Raw genomic sequence first — 9207 nt, 5'->3', positions numbered from 1 at the left:
ATTTAATTTAAATTAAGATTATATTAATTAAAATGAAATAAAGTGAAAGACACTTACTCACTTGCATTAGTTAAATTCTGGATGCCCAAGAGTCTCTGCTTTTGGACGATGCTGATCTAGGTAATTGATTAGCTTAAATTAAATTGACCTGTGTCTCACTTGCCAAAGCTAGAACAGACACTGTGCTTGACTTTACCAAATGCCTAGAACTTCTCTCTGCTAGGGAAACACCCTTCCTCTCTTCCTTCTTCCCTCTGTCCTTCTTTCCCTTCCTTGGCTTATTTTTCTGTTGTGTGGTGAGAAGACAAGTGATGCTCTCAGACATTGTCCACAGGCTTAGCCTGTCTTTCCTGCATCTGGAGTTTAAAGCCCAAGGCACAAGAGAGACTTTAGCTCAGGTAAAATTTCATGGTAGTGATCAACTGGAGATTTGTACCCTTCCTCTTGGAAATGAACTTTTGCCTAAGTTAAATTCAAGTTTTTAAATTAAACATTATAGTATTTTAAATCTGTTTTCAAATGTATTAAAGAGTGTAGAGTTATAAAATGAAAAATATATTTGAAAGTTTAAAAAAAGTTTTAATCACATTTTCAGAGGCGATTTTGTAAAAAATCAATGACTGCTTCCTGAAGACATATTTCTTTCAATTTTTCATAATAGGTTAAAATATGAATATCACTTTAAAGATATTAAATATATTTTTATATTTAATTTGATCAAATGTAAGTCTTAGTGACATTAATATATTATGTAAATATATAAATATATATATTTATAAATATATATTAATATATTATGTAATATATTATATAAATATATATTTACATATATTATTGTGTAAATCCTAAATAGACTCTTTGTCCATCAGCCCAAACAGTAATTTTAATTGAGTAATCATTACATGAGTGAAAACATCCATTCGTTTTATCGGTTGAACAGCATGTATGAATATTATGGGGCTAGGTGTCATAACAGTAAGACTTTCTTCATTCTTTTATAGCTGAAAGTGAACTCTCTCTCAAGACCTAGAGAGCAGAAAGCCTCATCTTGCCAACTGACTCTAAACTGAATCACACACAGATTCTTCTCAGTCTGTTTTGGATAATTATGCAACTAGGGCCATTTTGGATAATTATGCAACTCAGGGCCATTTTGGATTAGTATACTTCTCTTCTCTTCCCATTCTCCACGGGATGGTCTCATTCATTCATTCAAATACTTGTTGAGTTTCTCTCCTTCCAGTTTTGCTACTGTGAAGTACATGTTCCAGTGGGAAATGGACAATAAGGAAGCCAAAGTTAATACACAAAAATGTCTACCGTGATCAGCGCTCTGATCAGAGAATCAAAACAGCCTGTGTGACAGAGAGGCCGAGTGAGCGGGGCGTCCTCAGTGCCGTGCTAGCTAAGCTGAGAACTGAACAATAGAAAAGAACTAACTTGGAAAAAGGGAAGAGGGTCCTGCAGGTGAGGGGACCAGCAAGGGCAGACCCCAAGGTGAGGAAGAGCTTGGCTTCTCGTTTACAGATCCATGGTCTCCAGCATTGGCAAAGAGGACCCTGCCTGTGTCTCCTCCCTGACCCAGAGTGACCCTTCAGGGCCACCTCAGCAACTGGGGACTTGGGCAACAAGAAAAGTCCAGGGACACTTTAATGTTATCTTAGAGTTATACCACATGAGAACAAATTTTTGTTCTTTTTTCCCCCCATATTTTCATGGTACATTATAAGTATATGTAATAAAGAACAAAATTTCTTTGATAAACTTATGTATTTCTTTCCTTTTATTTTCTATTCTTTCTATTACTTACGTTTGGTTTTTAGCAGAAAATAGAAATGGTTCTAGGGGTGACTAAACAAATATAACAGTATTTGAAGGAAGAGGCAAGACGCCCCTCCTTCTGTGACAGAAGCATTGTTTTTCTTCCAGGGCCACACTGGCCACTTGTCACTCCTGCCTCCGTTGAGCACCTAAAAAACACAATACATGGACTGGGGTTGTGGCTCAGAGGTGGAGCTCTTGCCTAGCATTTGTGAGGCACTGGGTTCGATTCTTAGCACATACAAATAAAATAAAGGTCCATCAACAAATAAAACAATACTTTAAAAAAAGACAATACATTAACACAAAGTTATTCAGAGCTTTCTTTATGTTAATGTGTTTTTTAAAATATGTGTGTATCACAAATAAAATAAGTGTCATTTACTCCCTATATTCTTTCATTTGTTATCATTATCATTATCATTCCAGTGCTGTAGATTGAACCAGGGCCTCATGCATAGTAGATACTCTACCACTGAGCTACATTCTCAGCCCTCTCAATTTTTTTTTTCTTAAAAGTGTTTCATCTCTCTATTCATTGATCTGTTTGTTCATCCACTCATCCATTCATTCACTCATCCATCCATCCCCCCACCCATCTATTCATCCACCCACCTGTTCACTGTGACAGTAAACCGTTAACTGAACGTAGGCTGTGAGCTGGCCTAAGAAAATAAAAGTCAAAAGAAATATTAAGAAATAAAGACAAAAGACATGAAAATAGAGCTGGGATTTGAGATCAAGGCTTTTGAACTAGTGAATTCCAGGACAAGCAGGAATCCTCCCTATCGACAGGAGCAATGTTGCAAATGGGTGTTCCTAAGTACTCTCACATGCAGGGTTCCCAGAAGCAGCGTCTCACTGCACAGCATTTACAATTCGAAGCAATGATTTATATACTGCTCATGACACCCATTCATTCATCCGTCTACCCATTCATCTATCCATCCATCCTTCCATCCATCCACCCACCCATCCATCTATCCATCCATTTATCCATCCACCCATTCACCCATTCACCCATCCTCCATCCTAGTTAGGCAGATTTAACTGAGCATCCAAAAGTGAGCTCCTTTCCCATTTAGTCTCCTCTGATTCCTTCAATCCTCACCTATCTTCCTTCCCTCAGAATCCCACAGCTCTCTTTCCATACTGCATGGGTTAATATATATTATCCCTTCTGATTGTCATAATGGTAGCAAGAACTAGGCAGGGTAGATGCTATTTCATTTTGCTAATGAGGAAGCTGAGGCCTGAGTGCTGACACATGAGTGCTCTGTTCTATTAAATATCCATCTGCCTAGTTTCTTATAAAGTGAAACACATACTTTTGACCCAGCAATCTCACCCCTGGGTATTTGCCCAAGAGAAATGAAAGATGTTCACACAATGACTTGCACACAGATGCTTATGGTAGTTTTATCCCTAATAGCAAAAAGCTGAAATAGCCCAGGTGTTCAATAGGAGAGTAGATAACAAACCAGGGCATTAGCATAGAACGGTAAACTACTGAGCAGCAAAGAGGAACTGATACATGCCAGAGTAGGGATCAGGCTAACCAGCTCCAAAGAAGTGAGGCTTTTAAGAGTGCACACTTGCAGGAGTGCTTACAGCAGCCAGGGAGCACATCAGAGGCTGTCTGGGGCCAAGAGCAGGGTGGGCGTGGACTGCAAAGGGGCAGGAAGGAGCTCTGGGGCCCCGGAAATGTTCTCCATCTTCACTGCAGTGGTGGCCACCTGGATTTAGGCTTTTGCCAAAGCCCCTTGAACTCTGCACCTAAACCAGTTACATTTACTGCCTGCAATTTCTATCTCAACAAGGACCATTAAAAGCATTCATTAGCTACAGTTTGGGGCCTCAGCCAAAGAATTTAGATTTTCTTTTTTTTTTTTTTTTTTTTTTTTTTTTTTAGGGTTTTGCTTTCATTTTAATTGACAGTTTGCTCAAAAGTACAGAACAAAGAACATCTTAATGGCTCAATGTTATAAGGTTAAACAAAATTCTTAGGTCAAATTGTTACAGTATCCCTCAGTTATTTCACATTAAGTGCAGGTTGTTGAGAAAAGAAAAAATATCAGTGCTGTGCGAAATAGCACAAGATAAGCATTTCAACTTCATGACAAAATTAAATCTAGCACCTTACCTTTAAAATAAATAGTCATAACCACTCTATAAGTATGGAAGTATCATTTCAATAGGGGTAAAAATCCAGTTCACCAGCAGTGCAAACTAACGGCAGCATTTTTTAAAGCTGAGATCAAATCTATGTAAACATACAGCAACCCACAGTGGAAATGCACTTCTTGAGTCCTCCTTACCCAAGGCTGCACAGGGCGGGTTCCTGCTAAGACTCAGGTTCCCAATCTGAAAAGCCACCCACCACAAGCTTTAGGCCATGGGTTAGAAAGACCTAAGTACTATACAAAGGAGATCAACGTCCCTGAACAGGAGGGAGTTCTTTTTCTGAGGGTCCAACTAGTCACATTTCCAGTCCAATCCCAGAGTCTTCCATGCCAAGGGTACACATGGTAAGAGGCCTACCTGATGTGACCCTGACTTCAGTGGGGACATCCATGTGCAGAGCTGAATGCAGGTAGTCACAGGCCCAAGTTCCCCACAGTGAACACTGCTTTGCAACCAGAGCATTTTCAGTCAACTCAGTAGAATGAAGAATGTGATTCTTAAACTGCTGTGACCAGATGGCTCTAATGCAGGGAATGTCTACAGGTTAAGCCTCCCCTTATTACTATTTCAAGCATTAACAGTTAGTCCTTTCCAGTGTGGTTCTTACAGACACGGGGTTACCATGTTTTCTTTCTCCTGAGCACACCATCTTTGCACTGAACCTTGGAGCTTCTGGTCTTTTGACAAGTACAGTCAGAAATAAAAAGAAATATCCAGAAGCAGACTCAGCAGCCAATTATTTGCATTATGATGTTAGGGGGAAAAAAAATCACTAATAGATATTTTTTCTAAATCATTTAGCTTTTACCAAATGACCAAAGGTCATTTCCAAGTAGAAAAGTTCTGATTCCAACTTCTCCATTGGCCCATGTGCAACACAACTTCTCCTGTTCCCAAAAACTTGTGGCAGAACTTGCTTGTTTGGCTGTTACCGACGCCGAATGGGCTTGTAGACACAAAATGCCATAAGGATGACGGTCACCAGCAGGATGCTGAAAATGGTCCCCATCAACACTAGGTTCTGCCCGCGCAGCACCGCATACGGCCGGCTCCGCTCTGGCGGCTCCACCGGGCTTGGGGCCTCCGCCTGCCCCAGCAGGAGGCTGCACAGGCCCAGGCCCAGGCCCAGGCCCAGAAACACCGGACGCAACATATTCCGCGGCACCAGTAGCAAAGAACTAGATTTTCTATTATAAGTAGCAGAAAATGAAGGAAAGTTCTGCTCTTCATTACAATCGTGCTTTATCGACCTTATTTTCTATTATAAAACAAGACATGTTCATTACAGAAAATAAATTAATTAAATGGAATTAATTACTTTTAAATATAATTAGGTAATTAATTCTGCAAACGATAGAAAAAATATAAAGAAGGAAATATAAATCATCCCAGTCAATGGTTACCTTAGGGGAGAGAGACTTTTAAATTGTTACTCCCTCTTATAGCATTCTTATTGAAACTTTTAAAAACATATACATTTGTTATTTAAATAATAAGAGTTTATAATTTATAAACAGATTAAAACAAAAACATACATCCATATGTATCATTCATGTATATATTTATACATATCCTGCCCCTTTTCTGTACAGGAAAGGCTGTGAAGATATGGGGAGCAGCAGATAAGTCAGAAAGTTCTTGAAAAAGAAGAACCTGTTCCAGGAACAGAATACCTCTTCGTTTTGAGGGTGACAAGCCATCATCCGCAGAAAGGCGGCTCCTGAGTGCAGGAGTGGCGGGCTGAAGAAGCTGGAAGCTTGGTCCTGGAAGGCGAAGCCTGTGGCTGCTCTCCCTGCCTACGAGCTTCCAATGATACATGACAAAAAAGAGAAACGGAGGCGGCGTAGCGGTGGGCTGGCCTTGGTGGACACAGGGACAGAGCAAGAGGCGCTGGTGGGAGAACAGAGAGGGCGGGACCACGTCCTATGCTGTGGTTAGACCAGGGCTCCCCTGAGGGCCCTGGAGCCCCTGGAGGCCACCGCTGTTCGCAGGCCCCCTCCAGAGGCTGGGGCTCCCTGTGGGAGTGAAGTGGAAACCTTCCCAAAGTGAGGGCGCTGCTGGTGGGAGGGGCGGCGATCCGGGCCTCTGCAGAGCCTGTCTGGGTGCTCCTTGGGCAGCTGTGCCAGTGCTGAAACAGAGCTGTGTGGTCAGCCCCTTTCCTTGGTAGCGACAGTGCCCAGATTGTCTTCCAGACCCTGAGCCCAGGTTGTCCTGGTGAGGACAGTTCCACCCCATGTCTACGTGGCAGCAGTGACTGAGGACACAGTGCAACAGGGCTTCACGCTGCCGGCCTCAGCGACTTCTTCTCTGATTGCTGTCTACCCAGAGCCACTAGGTGCCACTGGCGTTTTCCAAGAAGAGTGTCATGTGGTAGTGCTCTTTCCTCTGAAGTTGAAAGCTGAGAGGAGTTAAGACTGGATCTGTTGTCACTCTCTTGATGCCATTGGAGCCATCTCACTTGGCCTGAAGACAGTCCTTGGGTCCTAAATCTATCCATTCTAACAATGCACATTGTTATATGCTTAAACCTGTACATTTTTTCCACTCAGTTCTCCAATAAGTTCACTTTCTACTTAATTCAGTTGGGGTCAGGTTTTCTGTTACATGTGACCACAGTGGCAAGTTTGTGCAGCTTCCTCTGTTTGCAGTTCCCCTATCTAAACATACCTTCACCCACTAGCAAATAATTCTTTTCTATTAGTCCAAATCACAGTACTACAACAAAGTACCTGAGGCAATTAACTTATTAAGAAAAGAGGCTTATTTAGCTCCCTTGGAGCTTCTAGATCAAGATCAGGTGGTCCTGATCACTCTGGGCCTCTGGCCAGAACAGCTCATCATGGTAGAGCAAACTGCTTATACCCTGTTCCAGGAAGCAGAGGAGACTGACAGGCTGGGGTCCCACAATCCTCTTCAAGTGCGTACCCTTCATGATCTAAGGACTTCCCTCTAGGCCCCACCGCCTAAAGCTTCGGCCACCTCAATAGCACTATTCTGGGACCAAGTCTTTAACACATGACCAAACCGTACCATCTTTTTTATTTTAAATTTTTTTGATGGATTCCAATGTAATATTTTTACATATTTATGAGATAAAATGTAATTTTTCATTCATGTATACATTGGATAGTGATCAACTCTTGTTAATTAGCATATCGATCACCTTAGACTTTTATTATTGCTTTATGGTGAGAACATTCAAATTCCTCTCTTCTAACTATTTTGAGGCATATAGCGCATCATGGTTAGCGATACTCATTCTGCTGTGGTCAAGGACACCAGAGCCTTTCCTCCTATTGAGCAATACCAAGGTACCCATCAACTGAACTCCTCTCCTCTCCCCTGCCTCCTGTTTTTCCCAGTGTCTGGGAACCACTGTCCTGCTTTTCATTTCTACAAAATCATCTTTTACATTCCACTTATAAATGGACATGGTGGTTCATCCCTGTAATCCCAGCTAGATCACTTGAACCCAGAAACTTAGTGCTCACCTGGCAACATAGGAGACCCCACTGCAAAAACAAAACAAACCAAAAACCAAAATTCCTCTTATGAGTGAGATCATGTAGCCTTTCACTTAACAGAGTGTCTTCCATATCCATCTGTTTGCACAAATGACAGAATTTCATGCTGTTAATGGCCAAATAATATTCAATTATGTAAATATACCCTATTGTCTTGGTCTCTTTATCTGTAGGTTGATTCCAGACCCTGGCTATTGTGGAGAGTTCTGCAATAAACACAGGAATGTAATGAACCATGGTATCTTGTAAGGTTCACCTTAAGCACCAATCATCTATCATCTTTCACTGGTCCCCTGCCTCTGGAGAGCTGGTCTCTCCATTATTTTCCTGCACTGTACTCCATACACATTTTCATTACAGCACAAACTGCTTTAGAGCCCTTGTTCTTGTGTGAGTCTTTCTCTAGAAGTTCATAAATCAGTCAAGGGCAGGAGCTGAGTATTTGTGGGCTTTAATATCCGTTGAGTCTAGCCCAATGTCTGACATGAGTCTAGGCTAATGATTAGCATTTGTTGCATGAATGAATGTATGAGGCGAGAGTCTGCCCCAAGTGTGGTAACAGATATTTGCATCTCAGCAGGTAGATAGAATGAGGCAGTGGAGAATCTGGAAGAGACAATGGAAGGAACCAATCCTATCAGTCAGTCTGTCTGTCTCTCTAAATATCCTTGGGCATCATTCAACACTGGGACTCCCAGGCCAAGAGAGTGACTCATATGTAGGAGCAGGAGATCCAGGGCTGTTTAAATGCCACCGGCACTCAGCATTGATTTTTTTTTTCAGCATTGATTTTTTATAATGACTATTGCCAAACCCCATTCTCTGAAGTAGGGCACTCAGTGGGGAGCTCTGGAGAACCAGCTGTCCGGAGCTGAGAAATGAGGTGGGAAATGATGGGGGCAGTTCTCAGGCATTTCAAAAATTCTTGTTGACCAACTGAATTTTCTTACAAGATTTTGTTTTCTCTCCATTGATAGGAGGGACTGTATGGGATAATATGAGCAATAGCAGAATCAAATTGCATTAATAGATATAATATAAGAAGAACATTTGAAGCACCAAATAATTTTCTAAAATTATTCTCAAGATCTTTCCAGGTAATAAGCCCAGCTAAGCATCAAGTTTTGATATGCTGACCTTGTTGACATACCCAAATCAGAGGGTAGCAAATTCCAAACTCCGTCACCGATTAGCTGGAAGACCTTAGACAAGTCCTTCAACAAAACAAAGGTGTAATTCATCACCTCTTCAATGGGACGATAAAACCATCACCCCTACTTACCTCTCATGAGGGTTAAATGAAGGGATACTAAAATTAGATTACACAGTTTATGCTCAGCCCTATGCTGCTTGTCTTATAGCCTACATCTGTCAGTATTTCTTGGTTGTAAGCAACACAGGAAAACACAAACACCCTTAAGCAAAACCAACAGGAACTGAAAAATCCTAAGGTAGATCATGACTCATATGATATCAAGTGACTGGAACCCAACTACTCTCTCACCTTTGCTCTCCTCCATGTGGTTCGATTTCCAAAATTTCTGTCCCATGGTGCGGACAAGATTTCTGCGGAAGCAGCAGACTTCATTCAAGTCTATCAGATAAGGAGTAATTAGCCTTTGCCTAGAATTCCCAACAAATAGCACATTGAGTTCTATTTGCTCCCTTTAGATCATAT

This window comes from Sciurus carolinensis, chromosome 9 (assembly GCF_902686445.1).
Source record: "Sciurus carolinensis chromosome 9, mSciCar1.2, whole genome shotgun sequence".
Lineage (NCBI taxonomy): Eukaryota > Metazoa > Chordata > Mammalia > Rodentia > Sciuridae > Sciurus > Sciurus carolinensis.
The sequence above is the reverse complement of the archived record's forward strand: the minus strand, read 5'-3'. Positions refer to the sequence as shown.